Source organism: Mixophyes fleayi, chromosome 2 (assembly GCF_038048845.1).
Source record: "Mixophyes fleayi isolate aMixFle1 chromosome 2, aMixFle1.hap1, whole genome shotgun sequence".
In the NCBI taxonomy this organism is placed as follows: Eukaryota; Metazoa; Chordata; class Amphibia; order Anura; family Limnodynastidae; genus Mixophyes; species Mixophyes fleayi.
Genome location: NC_134403.1, coordinates 362,854,461 through 362,870,859, shown reverse-complemented (window position 1 = coordinate 362,870,859; position 16,399 = coordinate 362,854,461). Strand labels below are relative to the sequence as shown.

Below are 16,399 nucleotides of genomic sequence, written 5' to 3'. Positions count from 1 at the left end.
GGGTAACATTGATCAAATTTTTGTGCCTGCTTTTCCTGTTCTTCTCGACTTCAATTTGGCAGAGGCCCAGAGTCCTAACCTGCACCACACCCCTTCTCTATAAGGGGCTATTTATGGCCATAAACCATGTGGAAACAGCTTACAGTTTAGGCATTTTTTTAAGCTTCACTTATTTCTAACAAAAACCCAACGCAGGAGATACCACAGATGTGGTTGAGTGTAAAACGTAATCTAATAAACACTGGTGCAAAAACAACTCAGATTTGCATACAAAACAGAAATTAGGCAGCAGTGCTGTATTCAGGTATGAAAACTAGGATTTGCTGCCACGTGATTGGCTGGTTAGATATTTGCACTAGCAAGCAGGTGTAGAATTCTACCGAATAAAGTAACCGCTGAGTGTAAATGATAATGTTTTATTTATGCACCAACACAAAAGTTCACCCAATTGGGTACAAGAAATAAAATTATACAAATAAATACTGACAGTTAATTAAATTACTAAACACTAGCATGGGAATAAAGATGTTATAAGATGGTGAAAGCAAACAGAGGACGGTGTAAGGTTTTGAGGTGCCCAAAGCAAAGCTTCTGCTTACCACCCTACTGTCCCCAATACCGCCTTCACAGGACCGCACACACTTCACTTTTGCAAAATAAACTTAATGGGTCTGATTCATTAAGGAAAGTTAAGCAAAAGTAAGGAAGTAAGTAAGTAAGGCAAAACCATGTTACGTTGGAGGGTGAGGTAAATTTAAAATGTGATGGTTGATTTATAGTAGGGCATGTCCTAGATAAACTTTAAATGTCAGTGTACAAATAAGCTACCAAGTATTTGTGTTCTACATGAATAAACAGACAGTATTTTCCTTATGTGCAAAATAATAAACTAATTTGCACCCCTTGCATTGCAACATGGTTTTGTCCAGAAAACTTGAGTAAGAAAACTTACTCAATTGTTTGCTTAACTTTCTTTAATGAATCAGGCCCAATAACTCTTATCTACTGCGGTCCAGATGCACTGATGTCTAATTCCAATTGCTGTCCAAGGTATTTATGCTATGATGGCAGGGCAAACACAGGATTTCTAGAGGGCAGTTTCAACGCCATGCCATCAGAGAGGGAATGAGAAGAGCAACCCTTACGCTCAATTCTTTTCACTACCTGCACCCTAAAGACATATGTCTAAAAGCACATGTCTGTCAGGACCATCTTTTCCATTGGGCACGATGGGCAGGTGCCCGGGGGCCCCACGGGCAAGAGGGCCCCATAGGCAGGGCTCTTAATTAGAATAAATAATCCTGCAAAAGAAAAAACCTGCAAAAAAAAACCTTCCAGGGTCACTGAGCAAGTACATCTATCTATCTCTATCTCTATATATTTATATCTCTATACATATATATATATATATATATATATATATATATATATATATATATATATATATATATATATGGGTCCCGGTGCACTGTTTTGCCCGGGGGCCCATAATGTTGGTAAGATGGCCCTGATGTCTGTACCCACTCACTCACATCCGGACCAGTCACTACACCACCATTGTTACACCCTTGATTGGATTACTGTTCAGTACTGAATGCCCATTAACCCCGAACGAATCTTTCACTGTCCTTTTCTCTCAAAGAAATTGCAAAAAGAGAAAGTTGCTTGGCCTCATTAAACTCTCCTGGAAGTGTATGAGATTGACACACAGTAGTTGTTTGTCTGTCTAGTGCCTAAATAGGCAGATCAGTTAAATACATGGGCCACAAATCTGTTTCAATTATAATTTATTTTTAATATTTTATCATTGCAACATAAGTTCTAGACTAGCGTAAAAACTGTAGTTAATAGTTAATTTATTAATGGCGTGGCCGCTGAGTTCACAGCATGACATATATTACACTTGTCACGGCTTAGTACCAACGGTGTCTGAGGGTAAACATCAGTATACGACCTCACTAAGCTTCCTGTTATCCTGTCTCTCTGCAGGAACAGATACAGAAGGTCTGTGTCCTTAACCCTGGGGATGATTTTCTTTTTTTTTATATGCTGATGATTTAATCTGTATTGTTGAAAGCTGCTAACTGTAGAGCTGATCTTTAGTAAATCGGTGCATTATACCCCTGCACCCCAAGAGCTGCAGAAATACCCCGCAAGACGCAATGAATGGTACATTCCAAAGAAACACCTTGATGATTTTCATCCCCTGTCTATCTTGATGAAGAGGACTCTGACCAAAAATTAAAACACTGAAGGATATTCTCCAAAGCGACATATTTTTAGCACAAAAGTAAATGTTGTTTATTTGCATTATATTTTCCATTGTTTTTTTTACAGGAAGATGGTATTTAAAATAATTTGCCACCACAGCTCCTACTCTCCTGAGGAGGGCGGAGCTTGTATGGCTGGCAGAGAAGGGGAGGGGCACCGCTGCCTAGACAAGACTGATCTTCAGAATGGAAAGCTAATTAGCAAACTGTGCAGTGGCCACCAGCATACTTTACTGCCCGGGCTCATGGCAGTGGCGGATCCAGGGGGGGGCGAGCCCCCCCCCCCGGCTGCTCTGATAAAACACAATCAGAGCAGCCGGGCAGCACACTGTCCCTGCCTGTCACGGCTGGATGGACCTGCACATAGTGTGCAGCCGTCTGCAGCCTAAGATGTTAGAAAGGGGTGGGGCCTAAATCCCCCCCCCCCCTAAATCGCCCCGGGTACAGCATTTTTCTAGATCCGCCCCTGGCTCATGGTGCCCCCGCCCAAACTCGGTGCTCCTCACAACTGCTTCAAGTTGTCTAATAGTAGCGCCAGGCCTGGTAGCAAGAGCCAGTGCCACCCTCTGCTCAAGAATATGTGATATTTACCTTAGAATTAGAATTAGTGGGAGAACCCTCTTACACCCCGAGAAAGCAGACAATTCTCCTAGAGAGCATTTACCTTCCACAAGGTGGGTGGGGACATGATGCCAATCTCGTCACCAAGCCTCCAACCACCTCAGTAAACACTGAGTGGCTGTGGGGTGGTGATGAAAATTTTGCCATCGCATCCCCGCCACTCTGTGTTTACTGAGGTAGGCGGGGCTTGATGACATGGATGCCCCGCCCCTTCAATGATGATTAAATACACCTCATCAGTATTTACGGAGAAAAACGGTAAAGTTAAAATAAAAAAGGGGCTAATGTGACAGTATGACAACACTAATAGTGTAATATCTGAATGTTCTAAAAAGAAATGTATACACAAGAGCATACGAGTACAGGATTGGGGGTACATCTACTGTATATGGTGCTGAGCTATAAAAGTAGACGAAAATTTGTAAATGTATATGCATTGCGCCATGTAAAGTGTAATAATGTATCTCTGATTACTGACCGAGGAAGCAAATATATAACTTGCACCTCATTCAAAAATACAATAGTTACATTGAGGAAATGTTTAAGTGTATTGTACTATCCCACGAAAGGTAAATTCCACAGCACACCTTTCAAAAGAAGTTACTTTCCAGTTATTTCATGGCCTTTATATTTCTCCAGGAACTAAATCACCAAATCTGATACTCAGATATCATTGTTTAGTTATATACATTGATATAACAAATATTTCCTGGTACAGCTCCTCTGACACTCATTCTTCCTGGATTGTACCAGGGGAAAACATCTATTGATGATCTCTGTGTCTATCAGTAGCTCAGACAGCTGTACACCGGTGTGATCACTGCACTTCTTACTGTGTGGACAGTGCTGCAGTATTGCCTGATTTAGCTTTTCACCTTTTCTTTTCTAACACATTTTATACGTTCCCCACAACACACTGACCGCTGCAAAACACATTTGTTTTCTGTAGTGTCTATAACTCTATGACGTGTCTGGGTGTACTATAAATGCACAAGCAATTCATTGTGCTGTCAACCAGTGTTATTGCTAAAAGTGCAATGGCTGCTACAAAACTTATTTATTGTCTCTAATTTCAATGTGCAGCTGAATGGATGAACCTGCCCCTCCCCCTTGGGCTTTGCTCACTCCTATCACCCCTTGAATAAAGAGAAACAGACGTGATTATGTTAAAAATAGGTCGGAGCATTTAAAAGAGGGGAAGAGAAAAGACCCTGTCACACCATTTACTTACTTTTTCATGGCCCTATCGAGCCATCGCGCTCAACCTCCTTGGTTTTGCTCATGAATTTCCCATGTGTGGGTGTCCTCTTGTGTCACCACATAGATAAGTATTAACCTCTTGCCCTATCATGGGGCCATGTTCTGTGACCACAGTCCTTACTGCCACCAACCAACATCATCATCATCATCATCATCATCACCATTTATTTATATAGCGCCACTGATTCCGTAGCGCTGTACAGAGAACTCACTCACATCAGTCCCTGCCCCATTGGAGCTTACAGTCTAAATTCCCTAAAACACACACACAGACTAGGGTCAATTTGTTATCAGCCAATTAACCTACCAGTATGTTTATTTGGAGTGTGGGAGGAAACCGGAGCACCCGGAGGAAACCCGTATCTGTACTGAATACCGTTACCTGCGCAAATCCGTGGCACCACTATAAAGGATTTTGTACTCTTTGTCTGTTCTGCGATTGGTGAACTGACCTCCTGTTTATGCAGAACTCCACCGAGGATTTCAATTTCAGTGGATTATGGTAGAAATACTTTGGATGTTTCATACATGAAATGAGGTAGACATTGGAAGCTGTAAATAGCAAGTAGAATGTAAAGTGGAAACTCCATGTTGAAAAATCCTTTTTACATAGGCCCTTCAGTGTCTGCTCTGTTGTATATTGTTGGACATCTGCATAGTAACACCTTTCAGTTTATTGCATCTCACCTTATTGTACATCAGTGATGGGAAACAGTCGGCCCTAGGGCCTAATTCGACCCTCTAAACCTTCACCTGCAGTCCCCAGCTCTCCTTTCTACTTGTTTGTTACAGCTTGCAACATCCCGATTTGTTGACAGCAGATAGGGTGGGACTTAACAGGAAATTGGGTGGAGTTTAAACATAAGGTCCTTGTTTGTGGGCGGGGTTTGGTGGAATGGCGGTGGGGCTTATAATGACCCGCTTTTGGGATTCTAGATGCTGGGAGGAATGTTATGCCGCTTTCATACTGCCGCCCCGGCAATATCCCGGGTTTTTCAAGCCGGGTTTTTGCCGGGGCTCGGAGCGTCCCAGCTCAAAAACACCATTCATACTGCACCTCGGACCCGGGAATTTCCCGGGTTGACCCCATTCATACTGCACAAGTCTGTGCCCTGGCAATTTGTGGGAGTCATCACCAGAGCAGTTTTCATTGGCTGAAAAATGGTGATGTCATTAAAAGGTGACTGGTTTTTTGACGCATAAAGATGATGTAAAAGTGGGTAGTGATTGTTTACCACATTACCACATTTTCAGTGAAATGAAAGCAATTTTCTCCAACAAACTCCGATTCTGCTTCAGGTTGATCTGTACTCCACCATCCACCATTTCTCCTAAACTCCTTCTCGAATCTTCCACGGGCTCCAACCGATGACATCATCCTCCAGATGGCCAATCAGCTTGTTTTCTGTGCAACCCGGGTTGAAAAACCCGGGTTGCACCATTCATAGTGCAGGCAACCCGGGTCCGACCCGGGAATTACCCCACGATAAATCCCGGGTTGAAGACCTGGGTTTTTAGACCCAGGATTTTTGACTTGTACCATTCATACTGCACAAAGACCCGGGTCGTTTGAGCTCGCCCCGGCAAAAACCGCGGGATTTTGGTGCAGTATGAATGGGGTATCAGTGTTGTATAGTAAGGTACAATGTTCAGGACCTTTTTTTTTTTCATTTATTTTTAATAATTTTTAAAAGATTTACCCATGCGAATTATCTTACGCAGTTGTAAAGAATGATATTTCTAGAACTTTGGCACATAAAGCTGGCACTATATTCTGTGACAGATCTTGCTAGGAATAACAATTAAACATCACTTTTGAAACAGCACAAACGTTCTTATCGTATTTCTAGATAAGTCCTTCCCTGTGTGTGCGCTAATCATTTCCACCCACTGGATTCTATCGGCAACACAGCCGTTTACAACTGGGGGCGGAAGCACATTACACCCTTATCAGACACTTGTTCAAATAGGAGGGTGAGGAGAGGGGGGGAATGTCTGCTGTCTGTAAGCAAACTCACTTCATCCTAGAAACCGCTTTGGATTTGCACTACTACTCCTGTCTGATACAACTAGCGCGCTTCTGGAGTTGTTTTGACATAAGTGGGCCTTGGTTTGCAGAAAGCTGAAACAAACTGATGGTGGGCACTGTTTGTAAGCATAAATGTCACAACCTTTAACCTCTTTAGAACCAAACTTTTAAGTAGTAAAACATTAGTACAATATACCCATTTTTCTCCTAAATAATCATCGTTTTAGCTTGATTTATGGTGTAAATTAATTATGAATGTGAGAGGTCATTGAAACTGCTATTATTACATTTACTTTTTATTTTTGTGCAGTGGATGCTTTTAAGCATTTTGGGAAAAATTTGCCTAGAAATGCAATTCCCGGATGGAGTGCAACTGGAAGATGTGTTGGCCGGAGTAATAGTCTATGTACACCTGGATTGTGAAATTAGTAAAGATTATCCTACCCAGGTAAAAGGTGTATTCGAAAACTCTAAGCAAATATTTGGATATAAGGGAATTTACCGCATCTATTGAGCTATCATCCTGCTCTTCCTCCTCCATCTTTAACCACATATCATATGAATACAGAATGAATTCTGTTTTGAGATGGAAAGAAAAGGGGTTCTAAGGGGGGAATTCAATTGACCGTTTTGTTTTTTTGTCGCCTGGTTTTGACCCGTTGGTGCGATCGTTTTTAGCTAACGCAGCGTAAAAAATCATACAATTCAATTAAAAAACAGGTAAGTCAGCCCCCGCTCGGTAATCATTGGTGCTAGTCAATTTTATGGGGAGTGAAGGGGAGGGTTTAACGCGATCATCTATAATGAAAAAATCCTTTGGCATACATTTTTATGTATTAAACAAACTTCTATTTTGTAATATCTACATACAGTACTTTTTTTTTTACTGTACTTTATTTTTTACTTTTTTTACTATACAATCATCTATACCATGACAAAACACATTAGTACATACATATTAGTACATACATACATACATATATTAATTAGTGATAATTGTGTTTCATTTTTATTTTTATTTTTTTTACATCTTTTTGAAAAAAAAACAACCTCTTTCAGGTTATGCATTACTGAGAAACATTCATTTTTCTTTTCTTTTTTACGTTATTACATGATTTCAATAGTTTTCTTATGTTTTCAATTATGTGCACAGCCATGAGAGGTGCGAGATAAAACTGGAAATTTGACAGTTCACCGCGCCGCGTTAAAAAAGAATTGAATAGCTTTTAACGCTTCTCCCTCCCTATACTTTCAATGGATCATCCACTTGTCCACAATAGGACCGTTTGAGCAAAAAAAAAGTGTGTTAAAAATTTAATTGAAGCTCGTGTAAAGATAACCCTCTCCAAAATGAGTGATAAAAAAAATGCTACGATGTGTACGATATGCTCAAAATCGTCAGAAACTCACTTTGATGAATCAGGCCCAATCTGTTATTCAGAAGCATATGCAGCATTTCAGTTCTTAAAGGAGAAAGAACAGATTCAGAATATACAAATATATTGATAATATGTAAAAATGAAAAGTATCCAACACACCTGTCCTTCACCGAGTAGAGGTGTGAGCTGAAGTACCTGCTTAACAGGTCACCGGCAGACAACACGATTATGGATTCTGAAGAACAGTCATAATGTTGGACTCTGATATTGATATAGAACCTTCGACACAAGATTCTTCTGCTATATCCACCGATATACCGAGAGCATAGACCTCTATACGCACAAGCAGATCTTTTTCTTTCATAGTTTTTGATTTTTTGCGCCGGGGATCTAGATAAATCTCTGTAACTTTATTAGGGTGGAACTGAGAATGAACCCTCCACAAATCAGCATTAATAGACCATTGCACACTGATCTAGAGGGAGCGCAGTTCTCTTCCCCAATAGAACATTGTTACTCGCTGCAGTTTTTGTTGTTGGGGATCGTTCTTCCAACTTTACTTTCCAACTAATCATGGACCAATGAATAAATAGACTTATTTTGTTTTTCTTAATATAGTTGAAACAGATCTAAATACCATGGCAGAAGTTAAGAAATTACAGTGATACAATATTTATGAAGCACCAGAATTTTGTTGAGCACTGTACAATTGTGGGAATCACATCAAAGTACAAACAGAAATATAGGAAGTATGATATAGGTAAAACATGGCGAGGGCCGTGTAAGGCCTAGCCAAGGCTGAGTACATATCATTGTTAAAAACTACATGGTGTATAGTAGCCTATTACTATCAATATGTTGACTTTACGAGAAAAGCCAATATTTTTAAGGACTGCAGTTGTAATTTGGAATAAGCTTTGCGCTCAAGTTCAGTTCGCTGTAAAACCACAAGAAAATATTATATATTAACACAGCTGCTAAACAATGTAAGATACCCCAACATATGTGATAAAGAACAGTTGAATGTGTAGAGCCACAATTAATGGAAGCACACAGCTATAGCTTCCTATTGGCAGCACGGTGGCTCAGTGGTTAGCACTTCTGCCTCACAGCGCTGGAGTCATGAGTTTAATTCCAGACCATGGCCTTATCTGTGTGGAGTTTGTATGTTCTCCCCGTGTTTGTGTGGGTTTGCTACGGTTTCCTCCCACACTCAAAAACATACTAGTAGGTTAATTGGCTGCTATCAAAATTGACCCTAGTCTCTCTCTGTCTGTCTGTGTGTGTTAGGGAATTTAGACTGTAAGCTCCAATGGGGCAGGGACTAATGTGAGTAAGTTCTCTGTACAGCGCTGCGGAATCAGTTGCGCTATATAAATAAATGGTGATAATGATAATGATATTGGTCCACTCGGTAAACCTCCCCCCCCCCCCCCCTTAGACTGCATGCGCAGAAACAACTTTTGCTGAAGCTTTGAATGTCACCTAGGGAGGGGTGTCACCAGGGAGAAGTGGCCTCACCAGGGCCCGAAATTAATCTCTGTGGCCCTGGATGTTTGTACTGCTTGTTCCTTAACCGAGAGTGGACTCACCTCCGGTGCACACTGTACAATCAAGACAACCAATGAAATATACCCAAATAACAATATGGTGCCATACATTGAAACTGTTGTTGACGGCACCCTGTTAGCTACAGCTTATCGCCAGATTTGTTGAGCTGGGCAATACCACTTTTTACAGTTTTCACAAATGTCCCCCATTGTAATCCTATCTGGTCTCTAAATACAACAAAGTAAGTTTATATACAGAGGTCATTGAAATAACTGCTGCCATTTACCCAGACTGCCAGTCAGTCAGTTTTACAGTGGTAATATGGCAAAGAGACACACGGGCCGATCCTGACACTCGGTGCAAGTCCCAGCAATGGGTTTGATATCCAATTTGACCACACAAGTAGATGACCAAATAGGACAAGATCGAGTTGTTTCTGTTCTTTGGAGGATCACTTCTGGGGGTAAATGTATCAAGCTGAGACTTTTCTGGCAAGTTTAAAAAGTGGAGATGTTGCCTATAGCAACAGATTCTAGCTGTAATTTTGTAGAATGTACTAAATAAATGATAGCTAGAATCTGATTAGTTTTTCAAACCCGCCGGAAAACTCTCAGCTTGATACATTTACCCCTAGGTGTTATTAGGGGTCCCTTCGTCCTGTTGGAAGATAACTAACCCGCACAGGCCAACAGTGGCCATATGTGTTTATCTTTCAACCTTTCCCAATAATCCTCCGGTCAATTTCATAGTTGCCAGCAGCTTACTGTTTTAAGATTTCCATGATTCCAGATTTACCATGTCTCAACCTTCCAATCTTTCCCTATTCCAACGATACCACACCTGCAGAAGCGGCACAGAAATCCCAGTCGCCAATGCTTTAACATTGTGGACTGCTACCGCTGCTGCCTTACGGTAGCCACACCCACGCTTTCCCACCACCAGCTACAATTGGTGTTCCCCTACCTTACCTACCAAGTATCCACCACACCTCTTAGATTGTAAGCTCAAGTGGATATTGCAATCATTCACCTTCTCTTTCATGTTATTCTATATTATGTATTTGTACCAAGATCCCCTCAATTTACTGTGCTGCGTAAATCAATGTTGGCACTTTATAAATAAAATAATAATTGTTTTCAAGCCGTACATGCAGCAATATTAAACCAGTTTCTTGATACGTGCTGCAATATCACAGCTGGCAGAATACTTGGAGGGCGGATGTGCCATACTCCAGCAGAGGCTGGTAGAAACCCTTCAGCCCTATTATTGTGCCCAGTGAAGGAGGTATGTACTATGGTACAAATTTATAGGGCAATGGCTTCTGCGAGAAAAAAAATCTACCTGTATCTTTTGTATTCTGATACTCTAAAAGAGTTTAACGCTACATTTCTCTTTTCCTGGTTTAGTATCCTGCACGTAGAGCAATATAGGTGTTGCTGAAACTGTATCCTTGCCGTACTGTGCCATATTACATGCTTCAGTGGTGAGTTCACACTATGGAACAAACCTGGGTCTGATGTTTGCTTCTACCTGAGCAACATAATTGCTCTTGTTTTGTTATTTCCCCAGGGCTGGGAGACACAGCTGTGAGCTACACGTTATTTCCTTACAAGATGCTCTATCCCTGAATGGGTTAAGCCCAGGAATCTGCCTCTTTTCCTTGGTAGGAGGTGTGATCTCAGTTTTGAGGGAGGAGAGCTTTCTACACCTGTGTCAATAGGTTACTCATTTGCTTTATTCAGCACTATACAGGAGGTAGCAACTGAGAAGTGGAGCTCTCCAACGGGTACAAGAGAGGCAAATCCAGGTATGAAATTAGAAGTATTTACCATGCCTTGGTTTTTATACATGTCCCTCTTGCATTTATGGTCTTCTCTACAACTCTCACTTTTTTAATTCTGCATAAAGATATGTACAGATAAAATATGATCTACTTTATATTTTTTTTAGAATTATAGATAACTTTTAAATATAATTAATATATCATTTACAATGTTGTAATATTGTTTGAAACCTGTAGAGATTTCTCCCCCATGCTGAGATTTCTTTAAAAAATGTAAGAACTCTTTTAATGTATTATTATATTATTATTATTATTATTATTATTATTGTTATTGTTATTGTTATTATTATTGTTATTATTCAGAACATGATTTTGTGATGCTTCCAATAGTAAAATTGTTAAGTTGTGTTTATCTTTTTGGTTGTAGAAGTGTGTTCTAAAAGTGGTTACCATGACATTTAGATTTGCGGGATTTGGGAAGTATATAACTGCCCTTTTTGGTAATTAATATATGTAAATAAAATGATAGATGCTTCATTCTTTTGGTAGTTCAAGTTTGATTTTTATTTTTCATTTTTTTTTATTTGTTTTGTTTTTTTAAACTACACGTTAAATATTAATTGGTGTTTTAACAAATGGCTTTTAAATTAAATTTTTTTATTTTTTTTTATCTTAAAAAATAAAAGTAGAAAAATATTTTATATCGCTTAAAATCACATTTCAATAACAAAGGGAGCATATGAACTTATGAACCTCATATGAATGATATATCAAGAATCTCTCTTATAAATAAATCTTTGACTAACAAGACAGAAGATCAATATAAGTGTTAATAAGAAAATAGGAAAATGCACACAGTTATGCGGTACTGTTGCTCTTATTATCGGAACCTATCCCGAAAAGGACATAGATAATGATAGAGCGTTTTCATTGAATTCTGGGAAATTAAGTACCGTAAACAAGTAATTGGTTGAATATTTTTTTTTGGGCCCAAATCATCACATGCATTACCAACAATCTCTGAGATCTACAATATACTGATAAGATTTTTGTTCTATCAGATGGGGAAGAAGAAAATATTGATCATAGCAGATGGTTTCTTCACTTATTAGACCCTATGTGATCTGGTAATTCGGTGTGATTAGGAACTGTAGTTGTGCGATTTTAATTATTTTTTTTACCACCCAGATGTGGTTTGGCAAAAATCACCGGATCTAAATGTACCTCGTCAACTTATTTTTGTGCCTTCCTCTTTTAGATAATTTATGATTTGTTTACTTTTTACCTGATTTTTTCCTTCTTAGGTTTCAAAATGAGACTTTAATCACTTTGCAATTGATTATTTCATGACTACCGTGGTATCTAGCGCACACAGATTCTGTGTTTGTTTCATGTACATAATGTCGCGGCCTTAGTGGAACCTGAACTGCAGTTAAAAATTGCTCTTTCTAACTTTAAGGCTGTGCTTTCCATACAAATATCTTTACAAATCTGCACACAACCTCCGTTTTATATCAAATGATTTATTTCTAAAGGGACCCAATATTCCATAGATGGTGGTCAGCAAGACCATAATAAAGCATAATGTTTTGAGTGAACACAGTTTCTTGCACAGAACGGAGTATATCCACTGTTTCATATAAAGATAAAGGGTTAATCTATTTCTAGTGTGGACTATATACCTTCCTTTACTGTATGGAGGTTTGCATATTTCATTTTGTAGCGTGTAATTATTAAAATGAGATAAAGGGTGGAGAGCCTGCATTTTAGGGGTGTTCCTTGCTGTGTAGAGGGGAGCATAGTCATTTTCACTCAACACAAGGACTAATTTTGCGCCAACTCAGAACTGGCGGTCTTTGGGTCTCCTATTTTAATGGGATCCATTTTGCACCTCAATGTTGCACGCTCCTAGCAATTTGCTAAACAGCTCTGCACAAACAAAAGTGATGCATGTAATAAAAATAGTTTCAAAGCAACGTCCCCAGACTGAATGTCTACGATTGCAGGCTCATTAGGCTTTCCTCAGTTTCAATAGAAAGACATCAAGCAACCAAAGTAATAGCTAGTCCTTGTTGGCTTGTTAGTATCGTGGTAATTAATGCTTTTTTGGGGGGGTTGTATGTTCAAACTTTATTGCAGGATTCTCTTAATATAATGTATAAATGCAAAAAGATTCCATTAAAACCCCCAAAAAATCCGCATCAAGGAATCAAATGCTTACCAGTATGTTAACTAAGGCTAACTGCTACTTTAGCGTATTTCCTCTGCAAAGCAAGGCACGTCTAATCCACCTGGGGTATTCAGTGTGGGAAAGGGCATTGCTTTGGGTCATTAAGGGCCGGGGGGAAGGGCGTTCTATTGTAGACCTCATGAAGAAATGCTCTGAAAATTAGGATGGAGCAGATGACAAAAACACGAGACATTGGAGAAAATGTTGCAGGAAGTGATTTAATCCAAATGGGAAATCTTTGTAAACCCAGTGCCTTTTAAGGAGATTAGGGGGATGTGAATTGGAGTAGGTAGGAGAATGGAAAATCATTATCACCATTTATTTATATAGGCACTGATTTGCAGCGCTGTACAGAGAACTCATTCACATCAGTCCCTGCCCCATTGGAGCTTACAGTCTAAATTCCCTAACACACACAGACTAGGGTCAATTTTTTTTTATAGCAGCCAATTAACCTACCAGTATGTTTTTGGAGTGTGGGAGGAAACCGGAGCACCCGGAGGAAACCCACGCAAACACGGGCAGAACACACAAACTCCACACAGTTAAGGCCATGGTCGGGAATTGAACTCATGACCACAGTGCTGTGAGGCAGAAGTGCTAACCACTGAGCCATCGTGCTGCCCTCGAAAATGAAATATGGCATCTCCATAGTTTCTCACAGGCTTTCAAATTGCACAGATGTTTTAAAAATCATCAGTGTGGTCAGAATAGTATTGTCACCACTAATGTTTATACCAGAAAAACCAATCTACATCAGCTCTCCTTAAGATATTTGCTTCTCTGGATCATGTCTCTGTGCAAAGAAACCATTAAAGAACAATAACAGGCATGCAGGCAAAGCTATTAAGGGATTTCTCTATGCTGGAATATGCACCTGGAACAGATGCAAATGTGTATTTGACTTTTCAATGGATATTTACTTTATACTGCTTGTTCTACTGTGAGAGAAGGTTAATACCTCTAAGAAATCTGCCCCAGTTCACTTTCCTTCTTCCCAAAGGAATTGATTAGTCAAAGGAAAATATCTCTCTGTGAAAATGGTTGTCTTAAGTTCTGTTATTTTGTGTTTTGTATTTTATTTTCTTATAGTATTAGTTAGAGAAGGACAGGTTAGGACTTTTGTTTGTTTTGTTTATTTGTGGAGCTGTGGCTACTTGAACCAAGGCACTAGACTAGTGTGATATTTTTTGGCTGATGAATGGAAAGCGCAGCTATCCACCCCAAGAAACATCACCCCTAACTTGATCTATCTCCTACATGCCAACTCTCCCGGAGTGACCGTAAGACTCTTGAATTCCGGGTGGGTCTCCCGTGCTCCTGGGAGAGTAGGGCATACTCCTGCATCTGCCCCCTTCACTAGTAAAGGGGGCACAATTAAAACCGTCATTCGTGTCACTTTGGCCCCTGGGTCGCTTATGTCACTGGGGGCGAGGTCAAGAATTTGCAATTTGCTAAGCCCCGCCCCTCCGCCGATACTCTTCTTGGGGAACTCCCGGAAGTGAACGTCATAAACTTGACAAGTATGATATATATTACAGTGGGGGTGTATACGGGGGTATGTCACAGTGCCGTAACGAGGGTGGTGCGGACGGTGCCGTCGCCCAGGGCGCAAAGCCAAGGGGGCGCAGCAGCCGTCCGCTACCTGCCTTCAACCTTTAAGTTCCACTTAAGGGCTGAAGAGAGAGAGAGATTTTAACTTACCGGAGTTTGATGCTTCAGCCGTTAAGTTCCGCCGTGGAACGTATGTGCGTTCCACTGACAGGTAATTCGGCATTTGCGCTACAAATGCCGAACTTCCAGTCAGTGGAACGCACATGCGTTCCACGGCGGAACTTAACGGCTGAAGCATCAAACTCCGGTAAGTTAAAATCTCTCTCTTTCTCTCCTCCTACTCCTAACCCACCCACCCTTAGATGGGGGGCGCCAGTGCCCTGTCTCGCCCAGGGCACCAAAATATATAGTTACGGCACTGGTATGTCAGACCGCCACGACTCCTACTGCCTTAATTGTAGCACTATCACATCCTAGTCACTTACATTCCCATTACATATATATAGATATATCTATCTGCGGAGGGGTATTTTAAATGTAAAATGTATAACCAAACTCAGCATTACATGTCATAATGGAGACTGCAGAGAATTTATAATAAACTTGGGTCACTGATTGCGCCCATTTAGACACGGGATGACCGTTTGCAATGTTTGCTCCCTCCTTCGTTGCCTAATATATTGGTGTGTCTGCTTAAGTACAAGACATGAGTTTGGATCACGCGTTTGTTGCACATCTGTGACATCAATCACCTGGCTATTTAATCCCACTCTGCCTCTCCTCCTGACCGACAGTACAGTATTGGTTATTTGAGTATCATTCTGCATAACCTGTTTGACTTGCTGTGTTTCTTCTGTCCACATTCGTTTGCCAGTGACCCCAGGCTCTGCCTCATTTACATACCTGTGCTGCCTGCCTCTTAATTTGGACAAGTTACTGATTTAGATATAGCGCTGCCTGTCCCGGATTTGATCTGGTTATGATCATTTGTCTTGTCTACTCTCCTGGAATGTCCGGGAGACTCGCGAATTTCAGGAAGTGTCTCGGACTCCTTGAAGAGCCGGCCTCCCTCCTAGAAGGCACCACCTTCACTACTGAAGTGGGTGGAAGTGGGGCTTCATGAGACGATTTGCTTGCTTCTGATAATTATCATGTTGGTGTCTTGGTGAAGAATTCTGTATCCCTTTCTCTCTCCCTGACCAACCAGAATATCTTCCTCTGTATTAGCTTTCTACGTATTCCTTCATAAGAGACTTTAAAATTGGGGAGCCCCCAGTAAGGCAGGTAGCGCTAGGTATGGTGGGCATTATTAGGGGTGGTTTAACTACCCCACCGTTATTGCCTCATTTGCTGAAACTTTGGATCTGGCTGACATCAGGTGACTGACGTGCATGGCAGTCCAATGTCTGGCTTAGGGAACAGTTCCCCTGGAATCCTTTAAACCACAAGTCTGAACCTCAGACAACTTTAATATACTGGCTTGTACACTATTTCATGCAAATTTCACCAAATATATATATTTTTTTAAATGCGTTTTTCAGTAATGTCTCTATATGAGCAGGCACAGTTGTTAATTTTCTTTACCCTGAGATAAGAAAAAAAATATGCTCTTACAATACATCCAATGCAGTGTGCTCAGTTAGGCTGGGTCATAGTTCTGCCTGATGATATAAATACGTGGCTGGAAATCACAGCAGGACAGCAGAAAGCTGCCAGAGAGCA

The 16,399-nt window shown here is 40.5% G+C and overlaps 1 protein-coding gene across 2 annotated transcripts in view; it reads left to right on the top strand.

Annotated features, from left to right (window-relative positions):
• Window positions 1-6,135: 6,135 nt before the first annotated feature.
• TMPRSS2 (transmembrane serine protease 2) overlaps window positions 6,136-16,399 on the top strand; it is a 47,159-nt gene continuing 36,895 nt past the window's right edge. Inside the window, exons 1-2 of one of the 2 annotated variants that reach the window (XM_075197280.1) lie at window positions 6,136-6,289; window positions 10,680-10,917. The gene's annotated coding sequence lies outside the window, so the exon portion shown is untranslated. The remainder of the gene's footprint in view (window positions 6,290-10,679; window positions 10,918-16,399) is intronic. The other variant, XM_075197281.1, reaches the window with a different exon arrangement.